At 43.1% G+C, this 22,702-nt stretch overlaps 46 pseudogenes; all 46 read right to left on the bottom strand.

The window, feature by feature from the left end:
- Positions 1-970: 970 nt before the first annotated feature.
- Positions 971-1,084, bottom strand: LOC128037561 (5S ribosomal RNA; annotated as a pseudogene).
- A 179-nt stretch (positions 1,085-1,263) lies between these two features.
- On the bottom strand, positions 1,264-1,377 carry LOC128037560 (5S ribosomal RNA; annotated as a pseudogene).
- A 178-nt stretch (positions 1,378-1,555) lies between these two features.
- On the bottom strand, positions 1,556-1,669 carry LOC128037653 (5S ribosomal RNA; annotated as a pseudogene).
- Positions 1,670-2,137: 468 nt separating this feature from the next.
- On the bottom strand, positions 2,138-2,251 carry LOC128037611 (5S ribosomal RNA; annotated as a pseudogene).
- Positions 2,252-2,718: 467 nt separating this feature from the next.
- LOC128037630 (5S ribosomal RNA) lies at positions 2,719-2,832 on the bottom strand (annotated as a pseudogene).
- Positions 2,833-3,300: 468 nt separating this feature from the next.
- Positions 3,301-3,413, bottom strand: LOC128037439 (5S ribosomal RNA; annotated as a pseudogene).
- A 176-nt stretch (positions 3,414-3,589) lies between these two features.
- Positions 3,590-3,703, bottom strand: LOC128037559 (5S ribosomal RNA; annotated as a pseudogene).
- A 179-nt stretch (positions 3,704-3,882) lies between these two features.
- On the bottom strand, positions 3,883-3,996 carry LOC128037558 (5S ribosomal RNA; annotated as a pseudogene).
- Positions 3,997-5,336: 1,340 nt separating this feature from the next.
- On the bottom strand, positions 5,337-5,450 carry LOC128037557 (5S ribosomal RNA; annotated as a pseudogene).
- Positions 5,451-5,627: 177 nt separating this feature from the next.
- LOC128037556 (5S ribosomal RNA) lies at positions 5,628-5,741 on the bottom strand (annotated as a pseudogene).
- Positions 5,742-6,210: 469 nt separating this feature from the next.
- LOC128037626 (5S ribosomal RNA) lies at positions 6,211-6,323 on the bottom strand (annotated as a pseudogene).
- Positions 6,324-7,078: 755 nt separating this feature from the next.
- LOC128037554 (5S ribosomal RNA) lies at positions 7,079-7,192 on the bottom strand (annotated as a pseudogene).
- A 468-nt stretch (positions 7,193-7,660) lies between these two features.
- LOC128037438 (5S ribosomal RNA) lies at positions 7,661-7,773 on the bottom strand (annotated as a pseudogene).
- Positions 7,774-7,952: 179 nt separating this feature from the next.
- On the bottom strand, positions 7,953-8,065 carry LOC128037648 (5S ribosomal RNA; annotated as a pseudogene).
- Positions 8,066-8,532: 467 nt separating this feature from the next.
- LOC128037595 (5S ribosomal RNA) lies at positions 8,533-8,645 on the bottom strand (annotated as a pseudogene).
- A 754-nt stretch (positions 8,646-9,399) lies between these two features.
- LOC128037702 (5S ribosomal RNA) lies at positions 9,400-9,512 on the bottom strand (annotated as a pseudogene).
- Positions 9,513-9,687: 175 nt separating this feature from the next.
- Positions 9,688-9,800, bottom strand: LOC128037701 (5S ribosomal RNA; annotated as a pseudogene).
- A 176-nt stretch (positions 9,801-9,976) lies between these two features.
- Positions 9,977-10,089, bottom strand: LOC128037594 (5S ribosomal RNA; annotated as a pseudogene).
- Positions 10,090-10,265: 176 nt separating this feature from the next.
- Positions 10,266-10,379, bottom strand: LOC128037553 (5S ribosomal RNA; annotated as a pseudogene).
- Positions 10,380-10,847: 468 nt separating this feature from the next.
- LOC128037552 (5S ribosomal RNA) lies at positions 10,848-10,961 on the bottom strand (annotated as a pseudogene).
- Positions 10,962-12,297: 1,336 nt separating this feature from the next.
- Positions 12,298-12,411, bottom strand: LOC128037551 (5S ribosomal RNA; annotated as a pseudogene).
- Positions 12,412-12,587: 176 nt separating this feature from the next.
- Positions 12,588-12,701, bottom strand: LOC128037550 (5S ribosomal RNA; annotated as a pseudogene).
- Positions 12,702-12,878: 177 nt separating this feature from the next.
- On the bottom strand, positions 12,879-12,991 carry LOC128037593 (5S ribosomal RNA; annotated as a pseudogene).
- A 466-nt stretch (positions 12,992-13,457) lies between these two features.
- LOC128037548 (5S ribosomal RNA) lies at positions 13,458-13,571 on the bottom strand (annotated as a pseudogene).
- A 178-nt stretch (positions 13,572-13,749) lies between these two features.
- On the bottom strand, positions 13,750-13,863 carry LOC128037549 (5S ribosomal RNA; annotated as a pseudogene).
- Positions 13,864-14,041: 178 nt separating this feature from the next.
- Positions 14,042-14,155, bottom strand: LOC128037547 (5S ribosomal RNA; annotated as a pseudogene).
- Positions 14,156-14,332: 177 nt separating this feature from the next.
- Positions 14,333-14,445, bottom strand: LOC128037700 (5S ribosomal RNA; annotated as a pseudogene).
- A 464-nt stretch (positions 14,446-14,909) lies between these two features.
- Positions 14,910-15,021, bottom strand: LOC128037674 (5S ribosomal RNA; annotated as a pseudogene).
- Positions 15,022-15,489: 468 nt separating this feature from the next.
- On the bottom strand, positions 15,490-15,603 carry LOC128037546 (5S ribosomal RNA; annotated as a pseudogene).
- Positions 15,604-15,780: 177 nt separating this feature from the next.
- LOC128037545 (5S ribosomal RNA) lies at positions 15,781-15,894 on the bottom strand (annotated as a pseudogene).
- Positions 15,895-16,071: 177 nt separating this feature from the next.
- LOC128037699 (5S ribosomal RNA) lies at positions 16,072-16,184 on the bottom strand (annotated as a pseudogene).
- A 756-nt stretch (positions 16,185-16,940) lies between these two features.
- Positions 16,941-17,054, bottom strand: LOC128037544 (5S ribosomal RNA; annotated as a pseudogene).
- Positions 17,055-17,231: 177 nt separating this feature from the next.
- Positions 17,232-17,345, bottom strand: LOC128037542 (5S ribosomal RNA; annotated as a pseudogene).
- Positions 17,346-17,522: 177 nt separating this feature from the next.
- On the bottom strand, positions 17,523-17,636 carry LOC128037541 (5S ribosomal RNA; annotated as a pseudogene).
- A 177-nt stretch (positions 17,637-17,813) lies between these two features.
- LOC128037540 (5S ribosomal RNA) lies at positions 17,814-17,927 on the bottom strand (annotated as a pseudogene).
- Positions 17,928-18,106: 179 nt separating this feature from the next.
- Positions 18,107-18,221, bottom strand: LOC128037555 (5S ribosomal RNA; annotated as a pseudogene).
- A 176-nt stretch (positions 18,222-18,397) lies between these two features.
- LOC128037647 (5S ribosomal RNA) lies at positions 18,398-18,510 on the bottom strand (annotated as a pseudogene).
- A 181-nt stretch (positions 18,511-18,691) lies between these two features.
- Positions 18,692-18,805, bottom strand: LOC128037539 (5S ribosomal RNA; annotated as a pseudogene).
- Positions 18,806-19,562: 757 nt separating this feature from the next.
- Positions 19,563-19,676, bottom strand: LOC128037538 (5S ribosomal RNA; annotated as a pseudogene).
- Positions 19,677-19,853: 177 nt separating this feature from the next.
- On the bottom strand, positions 19,854-19,967 carry LOC128037537 (5S ribosomal RNA; annotated as a pseudogene).
- A 178-nt stretch (positions 19,968-20,145) lies between these two features.
- On the bottom strand, positions 20,146-20,259 carry LOC128037536 (5S ribosomal RNA; annotated as a pseudogene).
- Positions 20,260-20,439: 180 nt separating this feature from the next.
- LOC128037646 (5S ribosomal RNA) lies at positions 20,440-20,552 on the bottom strand (annotated as a pseudogene).
- A 467-nt stretch (positions 20,553-21,019) lies between these two features.
- On the bottom strand, positions 21,020-21,133 carry LOC128037535 (5S ribosomal RNA; annotated as a pseudogene).
- Positions 21,134-21,602: 469 nt separating this feature from the next.
- Positions 21,603-21,715, bottom strand: LOC128037698 (5S ribosomal RNA; annotated as a pseudogene).
- Positions 21,716-21,893: 178 nt separating this feature from the next.
- LOC128037696 (5S ribosomal RNA) lies at positions 21,894-22,006 on the bottom strand (annotated as a pseudogene).
- Positions 22,007-22,183: 177 nt separating this feature from the next.
- Positions 22,184-22,297, bottom strand: LOC128037534 (5S ribosomal RNA; annotated as a pseudogene).
- Positions 22,298-22,702: the final 405 nt, after the last annotated feature.

The following is a 22,702-nucleotide window of genomic DNA, read 5'->3' as shown; positions in this document are numbered from 1 at the left end:
GAGTTACACCACGCCGAGAAAATGCAACTAAAAAACATTATATGAAATAAAATGGAGGTGCAACACGAGGACTTCCTGCGAGGTCACCCATCCTAGTACTACTCGCCAAGCACGCTTAATCATGAGTTCGATGGGATCCGCATTAGTGCCGGTATGATCGCACCCGCCAACTCTCAAGCGCAATCTATTCATATAAAGGTCGCCTTTATCGCAGCTTGCGCCAATTTAAATGCAAATTCGACCAAATATCGCTTCAAATTGTTTATTTCACAAAACGCAAATAACGAATGAGTTACACCACGCCGAGAAAATGCAACTAAAAAAACATTATATGAAATAAAATGGAGGTGCAACACGAGGACTTCCTGCGAGGTCACCCATCCTAGTACTACTCGCCAAGCACGCTTAATCATGAGTTCGATGGGATCCGGCATTAGTGCCGGTATGATCGCACCCGCCAACTCTTGCGCAATCTATTCATATAAAGGTCGCCCTTATCGCAGCTTGCGCCAATTTAAATGCAAATTCGACCAAATATCGCTTCAAATTGTTTATTTCACAAAACGCAAATAACGAATGAGTTACACCACGCCGAGAAAATGCAACTAAAAAACATTATATGAAATAAAATGGAGGGTGCAACACGAGGACTTCCTGCCAAGAGGTCACCCATCCTAGTACTACTCTCGCCAAGCACGCTTAATCAATGCAGACCAAATTCGAAATTGATCCGAATGAGTTACATTAGTGGAGGGTGCGGTATGATCGCACCTAGTACCAACTCTTAATCATGAATCTATTCATATAAAGGTCGCTATTCATATCGCAGCTTTATCGCAGCTTGCGCCAATTTAAATGCAAATTCGACCAAATATCGCTTCAAATTGTTTATTTCACAAAACGCAAATAACGAATGAGTTACACCACGCCGAGAAAATGCAACTAAAAAACATTATATGAAATAAAATGGAGGGTGCAACACGAGGACTTCCTGCGAGGTCACCCATCCTAGTACTACTCTCGCCAAGCACGCTTAATCATGAGTTCGATGGGATCCGGCATTAGTGCCGGTATGATCGCACCCGCCAACTCTCAAGCAATCTATTCATATAAAGGTCGCCTTTATCGCAGCTTGCGCCGAATTTAAATGCAAATTCGACCAAATATCGCTTCAAATTGTTTATTTCACAAAACGCAAATAACGAATGAGTTACACCACGCCGAGAAAATGCAACTAAAAAAACATTATATGAAATAAAATGGAGGGTGCAACACGAGGACTTCCTGCGAGGTCACCCATCCTAGTACTACTCTCGCCAAGCACGCTTAATCATGAGTTCGATGGGATCCGGCATTAGTGCCGGTATGATCGCACCCGCCAACTCTTGCGCAATCTATTCATATAAAGGTCGCCTTTATCGCAGCTTGCGCCAAATTTAAATGCAAATTCGACCAAATATCGCTTCAAATTGTTTATTTCACAAAACGCAAATAACGAATGAGTTACACCACGCCGAGAAAATGCAACTAAAAAACATTATATGAAATAAAATGGGAGGTGCAACACGAGGACTTCCTGCGAGGTCACCCATCCTAGTACTACTCTCGCCAAGCACGCTTAATCATGAGTTCGATGGGATCCGCATTTAGTGCCGGTATGATCGCACCCGCCAACTCTTGCGCAATCTATTCATATAAAGGTCGCCTTTATCGCAGCTTGCGCCGAATTTAAATGCAAATTCGACCAAATATCGCTTCAAATTGTTTATTTCACAAAACGCAAATAACGAATGAGTTACACCACGCCGAGAAAATGCAACTAAAAAAACATTATATGAAATAAAATGGAGGGTGCAACACGAGGACTTCCTGCGAGGTCACCCATCCTAGTACTACTCGCCAAGCACGCTTAATCATGAGTTCGATGGGATCCGGCATTAGTGCCGGTATGATCGCACCCGCCAACTCTCGCGCAATCTATTCATATAAAGGTCGCCTTTATCGCAGCTTGCGCCAAATTTAAATGCAAATTCGACCAAATATCGCTTCAAATTGTTTATTTCACAAAACGCAAATAACGAATGAGTTACACCACGCCGAGAAAATGCAACTAAAAAACATTATATGAAATAAAATGGAGGTGCAACACGAGGACTTCCTGCGAGGTCACCCATCCTAGTACTACTCTCGCCAAGCACGCTTAATCATGAGTTCGATGGGATCCGGCATTAGTGCCGGTATGATCGCACCCGCCAACTCATGCGCAATCTATTCATATAAAGGTCGCCTTTATCGCAGCTTGCGCCAAATTTAAATGCAAATTCACCAAATATCGCTTCAAATTGTTTATTTCACAAAACGCAAATAACGAATGAGTTACACCACGCCGAGAAAATGCAACTAAAAAACATTATATGAAATAAAATGGAGGGTGCAACACGAGGACTTCCTGCGAGGTCACCCATCCTAGTACTACTCGCCAAGCACGCTTAATCATGAGTTCGATGGGATCCGGCATTAGTGCCGGTATGATCGCACCCGCCAACTCTTGCGCAATCTATTCATATAAAGGTCGCCTTTATCGCAGCTTGCGCCGAATTTAAATGCAAATTCGACCAAATATCGCTTCAAATTGTTTATTTCACAAAACGCAAATAACGAATGAGTTACACCACGCCGAGAAAATGCAACTAAAAAACATTATATGAAATAAAATGGAGGGTGCAACACGAGGACTTCCTGCGAGGTCACCCATCCTAGTACTACTCTCGCCAAGCACGCTTAATCATGAGTTCGATGGGATCCGGCATTAGTGCCGGTATGATCGCACTCGCCAACTCTTGCGCAATCTATTCATATAAAGGTCGCCTTTATCGCAGCTTGCGCCTCAATTTAAATGCAAATTCGACCAAATATCGCTTCAAATTGTTTATTTCACAAAACGCAAATAACGAATGAGTTACACCACGCCGAGAAAATGCAACTAAAAAACATTATATGAAATAAAATGGAGGGTGCAACACGAGGACTTCCTGCGAGGTCACCCATCCTAGTACTACTCGCCAAGCACGCTTAATCATGAGTTCGATGGGATCCGGCATTAGTGCCGGTATGATCGCACCCGCCAACTCTTGCGCAATCTATTCATATAAAGGTCGCCTTTATCGCAGCTTGCGCCAATTTAAATGCAAATTCGACCAAATATCGCTTCAAATTGTTTATTTCACAAAACGCAAATAACGAATGAGTTACACCACGCCGAGAAAATGCAACTAAAAAACATTATATGAAATAAAATGGAGGGTGCAACACGAGGACTTCCTGCGAGGTCACCCATCCTAGTACTACTCGCCCAAGCACGCTTAATCATGAGTTCGATGGGATCCGGCATTAGTGCCGGTATGATCGCACCCGCCAACTCTCAAGCAATCTATTCATATAAAGGTCGCCTTTATCGCAGCTTGCGCCAATTTAAATGCAAATTCACCAAATATCGCTTCAAATTGTTTATTTCACAAAACGCAAATAACGAATGAGTTACACCACGCCGAGAAAATGCAACTAAAAAACATTATATGAAATAAAATGGAGGGTGCAACACGAGGACTTCCTGCGAGGTCACCCATCCTAGTACTACTCTCGCCAAGCACGCTTAATCATGAGTTCGATGGGATCCGGCATTAGTGCCGGTATGATCGCACCCGCCAACTCTCAAGCAATCTATTCATATAAAGGTCGCCTTTATCGCAGCTTGCGCCTAATTTAAATGCAAATTCGACCAAATATCGCTTCAAATTGTTTATTTCACAAAACGCAAATAACGAATGAGTTACACCACGCCGAGAAAATGCAACTAAAAAAACATTATATGAAATAAAATGGAGGGTGCAACACGAGGACTTCCTGCGAGGTCACCCATCCTAGTACTACTCTCGCCAAGCACGCTTAATCATGAGTTCGATGGGATCCGGCATTAGTGCCGGTATGATCGCACCCGCCAACTTCTACGCAATCTATTCATATAAAGGTCGCCTTTATCGCAGCTTGCGCCAAATTTAAATGCAAATTCGACCAAATATCGCTTCAAATTGTTTATTTCACAAAACGCAAATAACGAATGAGTTACACCACGCCGAGAAAATGCAACTAAAAAACATTATATGAAATAAAATGGAGGTGCAACACGAGGACTTCCTGCGAGGTCACCCATCCTAGTACTACTCGCCAAGCACGCTTAATCATGAGTTCGATGGGATCCGGCATTAGTGCCGGTATGATCGCACTCGCCAACTCTCATGCGCAATCTATTCATATAAAGGTCGCCTTTATCGCAGCTTGCGCCCAAATTTAAATGCAAATTCACCAAATATCGCTTCAAATTGTTTATTTCACAAAACGCAAATAACGAATGAGTTACACCACGCCGAGAAAATGCAACTAAAAAACATTATATGAAATAAAATGGAGGGTGCAACACGAGGACTTCCTGCGAGGTCACCCATCCTAGTACTACTCGCCAAGCACGCTTAATCATGAGTTCGATGGGATCCGGCATTAGTGCCGGTATGATCGCACTCGCCAACTCTTGCGCAATCTATTCATATAAAGGTCGCCTTTATCGCAGCTTGCGCCAAATTTAAATGCAAATTCACCAAATATCGCTTCAAATTGTTTATTTCACAAAACGCAAATAACGAATGAGTTACACCACGCCGAGAAAATGCAACTAAAAAAACATTATATGAAATAAAATGGAGGGTGCAACACGAGGACTTCCTGCGAGGTCACCCATCCTAGTACTACTCGCCAAGCACGCTTAATCATGAGTTCGATGGGATCCGGCATTAGTGCCGGTATGATCGCACCCGCCAACTCTCATGCGCAATCTATTCATATAAAGGTCGCCTTTATCGCAGCTTGCGCCAATTTAAATGCAAATTCGACCAAATATCGCTTCAAATTGTTTATTTCACAAAACGCAAATAACGAATGAGTTACACCACGCCGAGAAAATGCAACTAAAAAAACATTATATGAAATAAAATGGAGGGTGCAACACGAGGACTTCCTGCGAGGTCACCCATCCTAGTACTACTCGCCAAGCACGCTTAATCATGAGTTCGATGGGATCCGGCATTAGTGCCGGTATGATCGCACCCGCCAACTCTCAAGCAATCTATTCATATAAAGGTCGCCTTTATCGCAGCTTGCGCCAATTTAAATGCAAATTCGACCAAATATCGCTTCAAATTGTTTATTTCACAAAACGCAAATAACGAATGAGTTACACCACGCCGAGAAAATGCAACTAAAAAACATTATATGAAATAAAATGGAGGGTGCAACACGAGGACTTCCTGCGAGGTCACCCATCCTAGTACTACTCTCGCCAAGCACGCTTAATCATGAGTTCGATGGGATCCGGCATTAGTGCCGGTATGATCGCACCCGCCAACTCTTGCGCAATCTATTCATATAAAGGTCGCCTTTATCGCAGCTTGCGCCAATTTAAATGCAAATTCGACCAAATATCGCTTCAAATTGTTTATTTCACAAAACGCAAATAACGAATGAGTTACACCACGCCGAGAAAATGCAACTAAAAAACATTATATGAAATAAAATGGAGGGTGCAACACGAGGACTTCCTGCGAGGTCACCCATCCTAGTACTACTCTCGCCAAGCACGCTTAATCATGAGTTCGATGGGATCCGGCATTAGTGCCGGTATGATCGCACCCGCCAACTCTTGCGCAATCTATTCATATAAAGGTCGCCTTTATCGCAGCTTGCGCCAAATTTAAATGCAAATTCGACCAAATATCGCTTCAAATTGTTTATTTCACAAAACGCAAATAACGAATGAGTTACACCACGCCGAGAAAATGCAACTAAAAAAACATTATATGAAATAAAATGGGAGGGTGCAACACGAGGACTTCCTGCGAGGTCACCCATCCTAGTACTACTCGCCAAGCACGCTTAATCATGAGTTCGATGGGATCCGGCATTAGTGCCGGTATGATCGCACCCGCCAACTCTTGCACAATCTATTCATATAAAGGTCGCCTTTATCGCAGCTTGCGCCGAATTTAAATGCAAATTCGACCAAATATCGCTTCAAATTGTTTATTTCACAAAACGCAAATAACGAATGAGTTACACCACGCCGAGAAAATGCAACTAAAAAACATTATATGAAATAAAATGGAGGTGCAACACGAGGACTTCCTGCGAGGTCACCCATCCTAGTACTACTCGCCCAAGCACGCTTAATCATGAGTTCGATGGGATCCGGCATTAGTGCCGGTATGATCGCACTCGCCAACTCTTGCGCAATCTATTCATATAAAGGTCGCCTTATCGCAGCTTGCGCCAATTTAAATGCAAATTCACCCAAATATCGCTTCAAATTGTTTATTTCACAAAACGCAAATAACGAATGAGTTACACCACGCCGAGAAAATGCAACTAAAAAACATTATATGAAATAAAATGGAGGGTGCAACACGAGGACTTCCTGCGAGGTCACCCATCCTAGTACTACTCGCCAAGCACGCTTAATCATGAGTTCGATGGGATCCGGCATTAGTGCCGGTATGATCGCACCCGCCAACTCTCTGCGCAATCTATTCATATAAAGGTCGCCTTTATCGCAGCTTGCGCCGAATTTAAATGCAAATTCGACCAAATATCGCTTCAAATTGTTTATTTCACAAAACGCAAATAACGAATGAGTTACACCACGCCGAGAAAATGCAACTAAAAAACATTATATGAAATAAAATGGAGGGTGCAACACGAGGACTTCCTGCGAGGTCACCCATCCTAGTACTACTCGCCAAGCACGCTTAATCATGAGTTCGATGGGATCCGGCATTAGTGCCGGTATGATCGCACCCGCCAACTCTTGCGCAATCTATTCATATAAAGGTCGCCTTATCGCAGCTTGCGCCCAATTTAAATGCAAATTCACCAAATATCGCTTCAAATTGTTTATTTCACAAAACGCAAATAACGAATGAGTTACACCACGCCGAGAAAATGCAACTAAAAAACATTATATGAAATAAAATGGAGGGTGCAACACGAGGACTTCCTGCGAGGTCACCCATCCTAGTACTACTCTCGCCAAGCACGCTTAATCATGAGTTCGATGGGATCCGGCATTAGTGCCGGTATGATCGCACCCGCCAACTCTTGCGCAATCTATTCATATAAAGGTCGCCTTTATCGCAGCTTGCCCGAATTTAAATGCAAATTCGACCAAATATCGCTTCAAATTGTTTATTTCACAAAACGCAAATAACGAATGAGTTACACCACGCCGAGAAAATGCAACTAAAAAACATTATATGAAATAAAATGGAGGGTGCAACACGAGGACTTCCTGCGAGGTCACCCATCCTAGTACTACTCGCCAAGCACGCTTAATCATGAGTTCGATGGGATCCGGCATTAGTGCCGGTATGATCGCACCCGCCAACTCTCATGCAATCTATTCATATAAAGGTCGCCTTTATCGCAGCTTGCGCCTCAATTTAAATGCAAATTCGACCAAATATCGCTTCAAATTGTTTATTTCACAAAACGCAAATAACGAATGAGTTACACCACGCCGAGAAAATGCAACTAAAAAACATTATATGAAATAAAATGGAGGGTGCAACACGAGGACTTCCTGCGAGGTCACCCATCCTAGTACTACTCGCCCAAGCACGCTTAATCATGAGTTCGATGGGATCCGGCATTAGTGCCGGTATGATCGCACCCGCCAACTCTTGCGCAATCTATTCATATAAAGGTCGCCTTTATCGCAGCTTGCGCCGAATTTAAATGCAAATTCGACCAAATATCGCTTCAAATTGTTTATTTCACAAAACGCAAATAACGAATGAGTTACACCACGCCGAGAAAATGCAACTAAAAAAACATTATATGAAATAAAATGGAGGGTGCAACACGAGGACTTCCTGCGAGGTCACCCATCCTAGTACTACTCTCCCAAGCACGCTTAATCATGAGTTCGATGGGATCCGGCATTAGTGCCGGTATGATCGCACCCGCCAACTCTTGCGCAATCTATTCATATAAAGGTCGCCTTATCGCAGCTTGCGCCGAATTTAAATGCAAATTCGACCAAATATCGCTTCAAATTGTTTATTTCACAAAACGCAAATAACGAATGAGTTACACCACGCCGAGAAAATGCAACTAAAAAAACATTATATGAAATAAAATGGAGGGTGCAACACGAGGACTTCCTGCGAGGTCACCCATCCTAGTACTACTCGCCAAGCACGCTTAATCATGAGTTCGATGGGATCCGGCATTAGTGCCGGTATGATCGCACCCGCCAACTCTTGCGCAATCTATTCATATAAAGGTCGCCTTTATCGCAGCTTGCGCCAAATTTAAATGCAAATTCACCAAATATCGCTTCAAATTGTTTATTTCACAAAACGCAAATAACGAATGAGTTACACCACGCCGAGAAAATGCAACTAAAAAACATTATATGAAATAAAATGGAGGGTGCAACACGAGGACTTCCTGCGAGGTCACCCATCCTAGTACTACTCTCGCCAAGCACGCTTAATCATGAGTTCGATGGGATCCGCATTAGTGCCGGTATGATCGCACCCGCCAACTCTCAAGCAATCTATTCATATAAAGGTCGCCTTTATCGCAGCTTGCGCCAAATTTAAATGCAAATTCGACCAAATATCGCTTCAAATTGTTTATTTCACAAAACGCAAATAACGAATGAGTTACACCACGCCGAGAAAATGCAACTAAAAAACATTATATGAAATAAAATGGAGGGTGCAACACGAGGACTTCCTGCGAGGTCACCCATCCTAGTACTACTCGCCAAGCACGCTTAATCATGAGTTCGATGGGATCCGGCATTAGTGCCGGTATGATCGCACCCGCCAACTCTTGCGCAATCTATTCATATAAAGGTCGCCTTATCGCAGCTTGCGCCAATTTAAATGCAAATTCACCAAATATCGCTTCAAATTGTTTATTTCACAAAACGCAAATAACGAATGAGTTACACCACGCCGAGAAAATGCAACTAAAAAAACATTATATGAAATAAAATGGAGGGTGCAACACGAGGACTTCCTGCGAGGTCACCCATCCTAGTACTACTCGCCAAGCACGCTTAATCATGAGTTCGATGGGATCCGGCATTAGTGCCGGTATGATCGCACCCGCCAACTCTTGCGCAATCTATTCATATAAAGGTCGCCTTTATCGCAGCTTGCGCCAATTTAAATGCAAATTCACCAAATATCGCTTCAAATTGTTTATTTCACAAAACGCAAATAACGAATGAGTTACACCACGCCGAGAAAATGCAACTAAAAAACATTATATGAAATAAAATGGAGGGTGCAACACGAGGACTTCCTGCGAGGTCACCCATCCTAGTACTACTCGCCCAAGCACGCTTAATCATGAGTTCGATGGGATCCGGCATTAGTGCCGGTATGATCGCACCCGCCAACTTTGCGCAATCTATTCATATAAAGGTCGCCTTTATCGCAGCTTGCGCCAATTTAAATGCAAATTCACCAAATATCGCTTCAAATTGTTTATTTCACAAAACGCAAATAACGAATGAGTTACACCACGCCGAGAAAATGCAACTAAAAAACATTATATGAAATAAAATGGAGGGTGCAACACGAGGACTTCCTGCGAGGTCACCCATCCTAGTACTACTCGCCCAAGCACGCTTAATCATGAGTTCGATGGGATCCGGCATTAGTGCCGGTATGATCGCACCCGCCAACTCTCATAATCTATTCATATAAAGGTCGCCTTTATCGCAGCTTGCGCCAAATTTAAATGCAAATTCGACCAAATATCGCTTCAAATTGTTTATTTCACAAAACGCAAATAACGAATGAGTTACACCACGCCGAGAAAATGCAACTAAAAAACATTATATGAAATAAAATGGAGGGTGCAACACGAGGACTTCCTGCGAGGTCACCCATCCTAGTACTACTCTCGCCAAGCACGCTTAATCATGAGTTCGATGGGATCCGCATTAGTGCCGGTATGATCGCACCCGCCAACTCTCGCAATCTATTCATATAAAGGTCGCCTTTATCGCAGCTTGCGCCAATTTAAATGCAAATTCGACCAAATATCGCTTCAAATTGTTTATTTCACAAAACGCAAATAACGAATGAGTTACACCACGCCGAGAAAATGCAACTAAAAAACATTATATGAAATAAAATGGGAGGGTGCAACACGAGGACTTCCTGCGAGGTCACCCATCCTAGTACTACTCTCGCCAAGCACGCTTAATCATGAGTTCGATGGGATCCGGCATTAGTGCCGGTATGATCGCACCCGCCAACTCTCGCGCAATCTATTCATATAAAGGTCGCCTTTATCGCAGCTTGCGCCAAATTTAAATGCAAATTCGACCAAATATCGCTTCAAATTGTTTATTTCACAAAACGCAAATAACGAATGAGTTACACCACGCCGAGAAAATGCAACTAAAAAACATTATATGAAATAAAATGGAGGGTGCAACACGAGGACTTCCTGCGAGGTCACCCATCCTAGTACTACTCGCCAAGCACGCTTAATCATGAGTTCGATGGGATCCGGCATTAGTGCCGGTATGATCGCACCCGCCAACTCTCAAGCAATCTATTCATATAAAGGTCGCCTTTATCGCAGCTTGCGCCGAATTTAAATGCAAATTCGACCAAATATCGCTTCAAATTGTTTATTTCACAAAACGCAAATAACGAATGAGTTACACCACGCCGAGAAAATGCAACTAAAAAACATTATATGAAATAAAATGGAGGGTGCAACACGAGGACTTCCTGCGAGGTCACCCATCCTAGTACTACTCTCGCCAAGCACGCTTAATCATGAGTTCGATGGGATCCGGCATTAGTGCCGGTATGATCGCACCCGCCAACTCTTGCGCAATCTATTCATATAAAGGTCGCCTTATCGCAGCTTGCGCCTCAATTTAAATGCAAATTCACCAAATATCGCTTCAAATTGTTTATTTCACAAAACGCAAATAACGAATGAGTTACACCACGCCGAGAAAATGCAACTAAAAAACATTATATGAAATAAAATGGAGGGTGCAACACGAGGACTTCCTGCGAGGTCACCCATCCTAGTACTACTCGCCAAGCACGCTTAATCATGAGTTCGATGGGATCCGGCATTAGTGCCGGTATGATCGCACCCGCCAACTCTTGCGCAATCTATTCATATAAAGGTCGCCTTTATCGCAGCTTGCGCCAAATTTAAATGCAAATTCGACCAAATATCGCTTCAAATTGTTTATTTCACAAAACGCAAATAACGAATGAGTTACACCACGCCGAGAAAATGCAACTAAAAAACATTATATGAAATAAAATGGAGGGTGCAACACGAGGACTTCCTGCGAGGTCACCCATCCTAGTACTACTCGCCAAGCACGCTTAATCATGAGTTCGATGGGATCCGGCATTAGTGCCGGTATGATCGCACCCGCCAACTCTTGCGCAATCTATTCATATAAAGGTCGCCTTTATCGCAGCTTGCGCCAATTTAAATGCAAATTCGACCAAATATCGCTTCAAATTGTTTATTTCACAAAACGCAAATAACGAATGAGTTACACCACGCCGAGAAAATGCAACTAAAAAACATTATATGAAATAAAATGGAGGGTGCAACACGAGGACTTCCTGCGAGGTCACCCATCCTAGTACTACTCGCCAAGCACGCTTAATCATGAGTTCGATGGGATCCGGCATTAGTGCCGGTATGATCGCACCCGCCAACTCTTGCGCAATCTATTCATATAAAGGTCGCCTTTATCGCAGCTTGCGCCGAATTTAAATGCAAATTCACCAAATATCGCTTCAAATTGTTTATTTCACAAAACGCAAATAACGAATGAGTTACACCACGCCGAGAAAATGCAACTAAAAAACATTATATGAAATAAAATGGGAGGGTGCAACACGAGGACTTCCTGCGAGGTCACCCATCCTAGTACTACTCGCCAAGCACGCTTAATCATGAGTTCGATGGGATCCGGCATTAGTGCCGGTATGATCGCACCCGCCAACTCTTGCGCAATCTATTCATATAAAGGTCGCCTTTATCGCAGCTTGCGCCAAATTTAAATGCAAATTCGACCAAATATCGCTTCAAATTGTTTATTTCACAAAACGCAAATAACGAATGAGTTACACCACGCCGAGAAAATGCAACTAAAAAACATTATATGAAATAAAATGGAGGGTGCAACACGAGGACTTCCTGCGAGGTCACCCATCCTAGTACTACTCTCGCCAAGCACGCTTAATCATGAGTTCGATGGGATCCGGCATTAGTGCCGGTATGATCGCACCCGCCAACTCTCACGCAATCTATTCATATAAAGGTCGCCTTATCGCAGCTTGCGCCGAATTTAAATGCAAATTCACCAAATATCGCTTCAAATTGTTTATTTCACAAAACGCAAATAACGAATGAGTTACACCACGCCGAGAAAATGCAACTAAAAAACATTATATGAAATAAAATGGAGGGTGCAACACGAGGACTTCCTGCGAGGTCACCCATCCTAGTACTACTCTCGCCAAGCACGCTTAATCATGAGTTCGATGGGATCCGGCATTAGTGCCGGTATGATCGCACCCGCCAACTCTCAAGCAATCTATTCATATAAAGGTCGCCTTTATCGCAGCTTGCGCCGAATTTAAATGCAAATTCACCAAATATCGCTTCAAATTGTTTATTTCACAAAACGCAAATAACGAATGAGTTACACCACGCCGAGAAAATGCAACTAAAAAACATTATATGAAATAAAATGGAGGGTGCAACACGAGGACTTCCTGCGAGGTCACCCATCCTAGTACTACTCTCGCCAAGCACGCTTAATCATGAGTTCGATGGGATCCGCATTAGTGCCGGTATGATCGCACCCGCCAACTCTTGCGCAATCTATTCATATAAAGGTCGCCTTTATCGCAGCTTGCGCCGAATTTAAATGCAAATTCACCAAATATCGCTTCAAATTGTTTATTTCACAAAACGCAAATAACGAATGAGTTACACCACGCCGAGAAAATGCAACTAAAAAACATTATATGAAATAAAATGGAGGGTGCAACACGAGGACTTCCTGCGAGGTCACCCATCCTAGTACTACTCGCCAAGCACGCTTAATCATGAGTTCGATGGGATCCGGCATTAGTGCCGGTATGATCGCACCCGCCAACTCTTGCGCAATCTATTCATATAAAGGTCGCCTTTATCGCAGCTTGCGCCAAATTTAAATGCAAATTGACCAAATATCGCTTCAAATTGTTTATTTCACAAAACGCAAATAACGAATGAGTTACACCACGCCGAGAAAATGCAACTAAAAAACATTATATGAAATAAAATGGAGGGTGCAACACGAGGACTTCCTGCGAGGTCACCCATCCTAGTACTACTCTCGCCAAGCACGCTTAATCATGAGTTCGATGGGATCCGGCATTAGTGCCGGTATGATCGCACCCGCCAACTCTTGCGCAATCTATTCATATAAAGGTCGCCTTTATCGCAGCTTGCGCCGAATTTAAATGCAAATTCACCAAATATCGCTTCAAATTGTTTATTTCACAAAACGCAAATAACGAATGAGTTACACCACGCCGAGAAAATGCAACTAAAAAACATTATATGAAATAAAATGGGAGGGTGCAACACGAGGACTTCCTGCGAGGTCACCCATCCTAGTACTACTCGCCCAAGCACGCTTAATCATGGAGTTCGATGGGATCCGGCATTAGTGCCGGTATGATCGCACCCGCCAACTCTTGCGCAATCTATTCATATAAAGGTCGCCTTTATCGCAGCTTGCGCCAAATTTAAATGCAAATTCGACCAAATATCGCTTCAAATTGTTTATTTCACAAAACGCAAATAACGAATGAGTTACACCACGCCGAGAAAATGCAACTAAAAAACATTATATGAAATAAAATGGAGGGTGCAACACGAGGACTTCCTGCGAGGTCACCCATCCTAGTACTACTCTCGCCAAGCACGCTTAATCATGAGTTCGATGGGATCCGGCATTAGTGCCGGTATGATCGCACCCGCCAACTCTCAAGCAATCTATTCATATAAAGGTCGCCTTTATCGCAGCTTGCGCCAATTTAAATGCAAATTCACCAAATATCGCTTCAAATTGTTTATTTCACAAAACGCAAATAACGAATGAGTTACACCACGCCGAGAAAATGCAACTAAAAAAACATTATATGAAATAAAATGGAGGGTGCAACACGAGGACTTCCTGCGAGGTCACCCATCCTAGTACTACTCGCCCAAGCACGCTTAATCATGAGTTCGATGGGATCCGGCATTAGTGCCGGTATGATCGCACCCGCCAACTCTCGCGCAATCTATTCATATAAAGGTCGCCTTATCGCAGCTTGCGCCAATTTAAATGCAAATTCACCAAATATCGCTTCAAATTGTTTATTTCACAAAACGCAAATAACGAATGAGTTACACCACGCCGAGAAAATGCAACTAAAAAACATTATATGAAATAAAATGGAGGGTGCAACACGAGGACTTCCTGCGAGGTCACCCATCCTAGTACTACTCGCCAAGCACGCTTAATCATGAGTTCGATGGGATCCGGCATTAGTGCCGGTATGATCGCACCCGCCAACTCTTGCGCAATCTATTCATATAAAGGTCGCCTTTATCGCAGCTTGCGCCAATTTAAATGCAAATTCGACCAAATATCGCTTCAAATTGTTTATTTCACAAAACGCAAATAACGAATGAGTTACACCACGCCGAGAAAATGCAACTAAAAAACATTATATGAAATAAAATGGAGGGTGCAACACGAGGACTTCCTGAGGTCACCCATCCTAGTACTACTCTCGCCAAGCACGCTTAATCATGAGTTCGATGGGATCCGGCATTAGTGCCGGTATGATCGCACCCGCCAACTCTTGCGCAATCTATTCATATAAAGGTCGCCTTTATCGCAGCTTGCGCCAATTTAAATGCAAATTCGACCAAATATCGCTTCAAATTGTTTATTTCACAAAACGCAAATAACGAATGAGTTACACCACGCCGAGAAAATGCAACTAAAAAACATTATATGAAATAAAATGGAGGGTGCAACACGAGGACTTCCTGCGAGGTCACCCATCCTAGTACTACTCGCCAAGCACGCTTAATCATGAGTTCGATGGGATCCGGCATTAGTGCCGGTATGATCGCACCCGCCAACTCTTGCGCAATCTATTCATATAAAGGTCGCCTTTATCGCAGCTTGCGCCAAATTTAAATGCAAATTCGACCAAATATCGCTTCAAATTGTTTATTTCACAAAACGCAAATAACGAATGAGTTACACCACGCCGAGAAAATGCAACTAAAAAACATTATATGAAATAAAATGGGAGGGTGCAACACGAGGACTTCCTGCGAGGTCACCCATCCTAGTACTACTCTCGCCAAGCACGCTTAATCATGAGTTCGATGGGATCCGGCATTAGTGCCGGTATGATCGCACCCGCCAACTCTCAAGCAATCTATTCATATAAAGGTCGCCTTTATCGCAGCTTGCGCCAATTTAAATGCAAATTCGACCAAATATCGCTTCAAATTGTTTATTTCACAAAACGCAAATAACGAATGAGTTACACCACGCCGAGAAAATGCAACTAAAAAACATTATATGAAATAAAATGGAGGGTGCAACACGAGGACTTCCTGCGAGGTCACCCATCCTAGTACTACTCTCGCCAAGCACGCTTAATCATGAGTTCGATGGGATCCGGCATTAGTGCCGGTATGATCGCACCCGCCAACTCTTGCGCAATCTATTCATATAAAGGTCGCCTTTATCGCAGCTTGCGCCAATTTAAATGCAAATTGACCAAATATCGCTTCAAATTGTTTATTTCACAAAACGCAAATAACGAATGAGTTACACCACGCCGAGAAAATGCAACTAAAAAAACATTATATGAAATAAAATGGAGGGTGCAACACGAGGACTTCCTGCGAGGTCACCCATCCTAGTACTACTCGCCCAAGCACGCTTAATCATGAGTTCGATGGGATCCGGCATTAGTGCCGGTATGATCGCACCCGCCAACTCTCATGCAATCTATTCATATAAAGGTCGCCTTTATCGCAGCTTGCGCCAAATTTAAATGCAAATTCACCAAATATCGCTTCAAATTGTTTATTTCACAAAACGCAAATAACGAATGAGTTACACCACGCCGAGAAAATGCAACTAAAAAACATTATATGAAATAAAATGGGAGGGTGCAACACGAGGACTTCCTGCGAGGTCACCCATCCTAGTACTACTCGCCAAGCACGCTTAATCATGAGTTCGATGGGATCCGGCATTAGTGCCGGTATGATCGCACCCGCCAACTCTTGCGCAATCTATTCATATAAAGGTCGCCTTTATCGCAGCTTGCGCCGAATTTAAATGCAAATTCGACCAAATATCGCTTCAAATTGTTTATTTCACAAAACGCAAATAACGAATGAGTTACACCACGCCGAGAAAATGCAACTAAAAAACATTATATGAAATAAAATGGAGGGTGCAACACGAGGACTTCCTGCGAGGTCACCCATCCTAGTACTACTCGCCAAGCACGCTTAATCATGAGTTCGATGGGATCCGGCATTAGTGCCGGTATGATCGCACCCGCCAACTCTTGCGCAATCTATTCATATAAAGGTCGCCTTTATCGCAGCTTGCGCCAATTTAAATGCAAATTCGACCAAATATCGCTTCAAATTGTTTATTTCACAAAACGCAAATAACGAATGAGTTACACCACGCCGAGAAAATGCAACTAAAAAAATTATATGAAATAAAATGGAGGGTGCAACACGAGGACTTCCTGCGAGGTCACCCATCCTAGTACTACTCTCGCCAAGCACGCTTAATCATGAGTTCGATGGGATCCGGCATTAGTGCCGGTATGATCGCACCCGCCAACTCTCGCGCAATCTATTCATATAAAGGTCGCCTTTATCGCAGCTTGCGCCAATTTAAATGCAAATTCGACCAAATATCGCTTCAAATTGTTTATTTCACAAAACGCAAATAACGAATGAGTTACACCACGCCGAGAAAATGCAACTAAAAAACATTATATGAAATAAAATGGAGGGTGCAACACGAGGACTTCCTGCGAGGTCACCCATCCTAGTACTACTCTCGCCAAGCACGCTTAATCATGAGTTCGATGGGATCCGGCATTAGTGCCGGTATGATCGCACCCGCCAACTCTTGCGCAATCTATTCATATAAAGGTCGCCTTTATCGCAGCTTGCGCCAATTTAAATGCAAATTCGACCAAATATCGCTTCAAATTGTTTATTTCACAAAACGCAAATAACGAATGAGTTACACCACGCCGAGAAAATGCAACTAAAAAACATTATATGAAATAAAATGGAGGGTGCAACACGAGGACTTCCTGCGAGGTCACCCATCCTAGTACTACTCTCGCCAAGCACGCTTAATCATGAGTTCGATGGGATCCGGCATTAGTGCCGGTATGATCGCACCCGCCAACTCTTGCGCAATCTATTCATATAAAGGTCGCCTTTATCGCAGCTTGCGCCAATTTAAATGCAAATTCGACCAAATATCGCTTCAAATTGTTTATTTCACAAAACGCAAATAACGAATGAGTTACACCACGCCGAGAAAATGCAACTAAAAAACATTATATGAAATAAAATGGAGGGTGCAACACGAGGACTTCCTGCGAGGTCACCCATCCTAGTACTACTCTCGCCAAGCACGCTTAATCATGAGTTCGATGGGATCCGGCATTAGTGCCGGTATGATCGCACCCGCCAACTTCTTGCAAGAATCTATTCATATAAAGGTCGCCTTTATCGCAGCTTGCGCCAAATTTAAATGCAAATTCACCAAATATCGCTTCAAATTGTTTATTTCACAAAACGCAAATAACGAATGAGTTACACCACGCCGAGAAAATGCAACTAAAAAACATTATATGAAATAAAATGGAGGGTGCAACACGAGGACTTCCTGCGAGGTCACCCATCCTAGTACTACTCTCGCCAAGCACGCTTAATCATGGAGTTCGATGGGATCCGGCATTAGTGCCGGTATGATCGCACCCGCCAACTCTCATGCAATCTATTCATATAAAGGTCGCCTTTATCGCAGCTTGCGCCAATTTAAATGCAAATTCACCAAATATCGCTTCAAATTGTTTATTTCACAAAACGCAAATAACGAATGAGTTACACCACGCCGAGAAAATGCAACTAAAAAACATTATATGAAATAAAATGGAGGGTGCAACACGAGGACTTCCTGCGAGGTCACCCATCCTAGTACTACTCTCCCAAGCACGCTTAATCATGAGTTCGATGGGATCCGGCATTAGTGCCGGTATGATCGCACCCGCCAACTCTCATGCGCAATCTATTCATATAAAGGTCGCCTTTATCGCAGCTTGCGCCAAATTTAAATGCAAATTCGACCAAATATCGCTTCAAATTGTTTATTTCACAAAACGCAAATAACGAATGAGTTACACCACGCCGAGAAAATGCAACTAAAAAAACATTATATGAAATAAAATGGAGGGTGCAACACGAGGACTTCCTGCGAGGTCACCCATCCTAGTACTACTCTCGCCAAGCACGCTTAATCATGAGTTCGATGGGATCCGGCATTAGTGCCGGTATGATCGCACCCGCCAACTCTTGCGCAATCTATTCATATAAAGGTCGCCTTTATCGCAGCTTGCGCCAAATTTAAATGCAAATTCGACCAAATATCGCTTCAAATTGTTTATTTCACAAAACGCAAATAACGAATGAGTTACACCACGCCGAGAAAATGCAACTAAAAAAACATTATATGAAATAAAATGGAGGGTGCAACACGAGGACTTCCTGCGAGGTCACCCATCCTAGTACTACTCGCCAAGCACGCTTAATCATGAGTTCGATGGGATCCGGCATTAGTGCCGGTATGATCGCACCCGCCAACTTCTGCGCAATCTATTCATATAAAGGTCGCCTTTATCGCAGCTTGCGCCGAATTTAAATGCAAATTCACCAAATATCGCTTCAAATTGTTTATTTCACAAAACGCAAATAACGAATGAGTTACACCACGCCGAGAAAATGCAACTAAAAAACATTATATGAAATAAAATGGAGGGTGCAACACGAGGACTTCCTGCGAGGTCACCCATCCTAGTACTACTCGCCAAGCACGCTTAATCATGAGTTCGATGGGATCCGCATTAGTGCCGGTATGATCGCACTCCGCCAACTCTCAAGCAATCTATTCATATAAAGGTCGCCTTTATCGCAGCTTGCGCCAATTTAAATGCAAATTCACCAAATATCGCTTCAAATTGTTTATTTCACAAAACGCAAATAACGAATGAGTTACACCACGCCGAGAAAATGCAACTAAAAAACATTATATGAAATAAAATGGGAGGGTGCAACACGAGGACTTCCTGCGAGGTCACCCATCCTAGTACTACTCTCGCCAAGCACGCTTAATCATGAGTTCGATGGGATCCGGCATTAGTGCCGGTATGATCGCACCCGCCAACTCTCAAGCAATCTATTCATATAAAGGTCGCCTTTATCGCAGCTTGCGCCAATTTAAATGCAAATTCGACCAAATATCGCTTCAAATTGTTTATTTCACAAAACGCAAATAACGAATGAGTTACACCACGCCGAGAAAATGCAACTAAAAAACATTATATGAAATAAAATGGAGGGTGCAACACGAGGACTTCCTGCGAGGTCACCCATCCTAGTACTACTCTCGCCAAGCACGCTTAATCATGAGTTCGATGGGATCCGGCATTAGTGCCGGTATGATCGCACCCGCCAACTCTTGCGCAATCTATTCATATAAAGGTCGCCTTTATCGCAGCTTGCGCCGAATTTAAATGCAAATTCGACCAAATATCGCTTCAAATTGTTTATTTCACAAAACGCAAATAACGAATGAGTTACACCACGCCGAGAAAATGCAACTAAAAAACATTATATGAAATAAAATGGAGGGTGCAACACGAGGACTTCCTGCGAGGTCACCCATCCTAGTACTACTCTCGCCAAGCACGCTTAATCATGAGTTCGATGGGATCCGGCATTAGTGCCGGTATGATCGCACCCGCCAACTTCTCATGCGAATCTATTCATATAAAGGTCGCCTTTATCGCAGCTTGCGCCAAATTTAAATGCAAATTCGACCAAATATCGCTTCAAATTGTTTATTTCACAAAACGCAAATAACGAATGAGTTACACCACGCCGAGAAAATGCAACTAAAAAACATTATATGAAATAAAATGGAGGGTGCAACACGAGGACTTCCTGCGAGGTCACCCATCCTAGTACTACTCTCCCAAGCACGCTTAATCATGAGTTCGATGGGATCCGGCATTAGTGCCGGTATGATCGCACCCGCCAACTTCAAGCAATCTATTCATATAAAGGTCGCCTTTATCGCAGCTTGCGCCGAATTTAAATGCAAATTCGACCAAATATCGCTTCAAATTGTTTATTTCACAAAACGCAAATAACGAATGAGTTACACCACGCCGAGAAAATGCAACTAAAAAACATTATATGAAATAAAATGGAGGGTGCAACACGAGGACTTCCTGCGAGGTCACCCATCCTAGTACTACTCGCCAAGCACGCTTAATCATGAGTTCGATGGGATCCGGCATTAGTGCCGGTATGATCGCACCCGCCAACTCTCATGCAATCTATTCATATAAAGGTCGCCTTTATCGCAGCTTGCGCCAAATTTAAATGCAAATTCGACCAAATATCGCTTCAAATTGTTTATTTCACAAAACGCAAATAACGAATGAGTTACACCACGCCGAGAAAATGCAACTAAAAAACATTATATGAAATAAAATGGAGGGTGCAACACGAGGACTTCCTGCGAGGTCACCCATCCTAGTACTACTCTCGCCAAGCACGCTTAATCATGAGTTCGATGGGATCCGGCATTAGTGCCGGTATGATCGCACCCGCCAACTCTTGCGCAATCTATTCATATAAAGGTCGCCTTTATCGCAGCTTGCGCCAATTTAAATGCAAATTCGACCAAATATCGCTTCAAATTGTTTATTTCACAAAACGCAAATAACGAATGAGTTACACCACGCCGAGAAAATGCAACTAAAAAAACATTATATGAAATAAAATGGGAGGGTGCAACACGAGGACTTCCTGCGAGGTCACCCATCCTAGTACTACTCGCCAAGCACGCTTAATCATGAGTTCGATGGGATCCGGCATTAGTGCCGGTATGATCGCACTCCGCCAACTCTTGCGCAATCTATTCATATAAAGGTCGCCTTTATCGCAGCTTGCGCCGAATTTAAATGCAAATTCACCAAATATCGCTTCAAATTGTTTATTTCACAAAACGCAAATAACGAATGAGTTACACCACGCCGAGAAAATGCAACTAAAAAACATTATATGAAATAAAATGGAGGGTGCAACACGAGGACTTCCTGCGAGGTCACCCATCCTAGTACTACTCGCCCAAGCACGCTTAATCATGAGTTCGATGGGATCCGGCATTAGTGCCGGTATGATCGCACCCGCCAACTCTTGCGCAATCTATTCATATAAAGGTCGCCTTTATCGCAGCTTGCGCCAAATTTAAATGCAAATTCACCAAATATCGCTTCAAATTGTTTATTTCACAAAACGCAAATAACGAATGAGTTACACCACGCCGAGAAAATGCAACTAAAAAAACATTATATGAAATAAAATGGAGGGTGCAACACGAGGACTTCCTGCGAGGTCACCCATCCTAGTACTACTCGCCCAAGCACGCTTAATCATGAGTTCGATGGGATCCGGCATTAGTGCCGGTATGATCGCACCCGCCAACTCTTGCGCAATCTATTCATATAAAGGTCGCCTTTATCGCAGCTTGCGCCAATTTAAATGCAAATTCGACCAAATATCGCTTCAAATTGTTTATTTCACAAAACGCAAATAACGAATGAGTTACACCACGCCGAGAAAATGCAACTAAAAAACATTATATGAAATAAAATGGAGGGTGCAACACGAGGACTTCCTGCGAGGTCACCCATCCTAGTACTACTCTCGCCAAGCACGCTTAATCATGAGTTCGATGGGATCCGGCATTAGTGCCGGTATGATCGCACCCGCCAACTCTGCGCAATCTATTCATATAAAGGTCGCCTTTATCGCAGCTTGCGCCAATTTAAATGCAAATTCGACCAAATATCGCTTCAAATTGTTTATTTCACAAAACGCAAATAACGAATGAGTTACACCACGCCGAGAAAATGCAACTAAAAAACATTATATGAAATAAAATGGAGGGTGCAACACGAGGACTTCCTGCGAGGTCACCCATCCTAGTACTACTCGCCAAGCACGCTTAATCATGAGTTCGATGGGATCCGGCATTAGTGCCGGTATGATCGCACCCGCCAACTCTGCGCAATCTATTCATATAAAGGTCGCCTTTATCGCAGCTTGCGCCAATTTAAATGCAAATTCGACCAAATATCGCTTCAAATTGTTTATTTCACAAAACGCAAATAAC

This window comes from Gossypium raimondii, unplaced genomic scaffold, assembly GCF_025698545.1.
Source record: "Gossypium raimondii isolate GPD5lz unplaced genomic scaffold, ASM2569854v1 Contig00262, whole genome shotgun sequence".
Classification (NCBI taxonomy): Eukaryota; Viridiplantae; Streptophyta; class Magnoliopsida; order Malvales; family Malvaceae; genus Gossypium; species Gossypium raimondii.
This window is presented reverse-complemented; position numbering and strand designations above follow the sequence as displayed.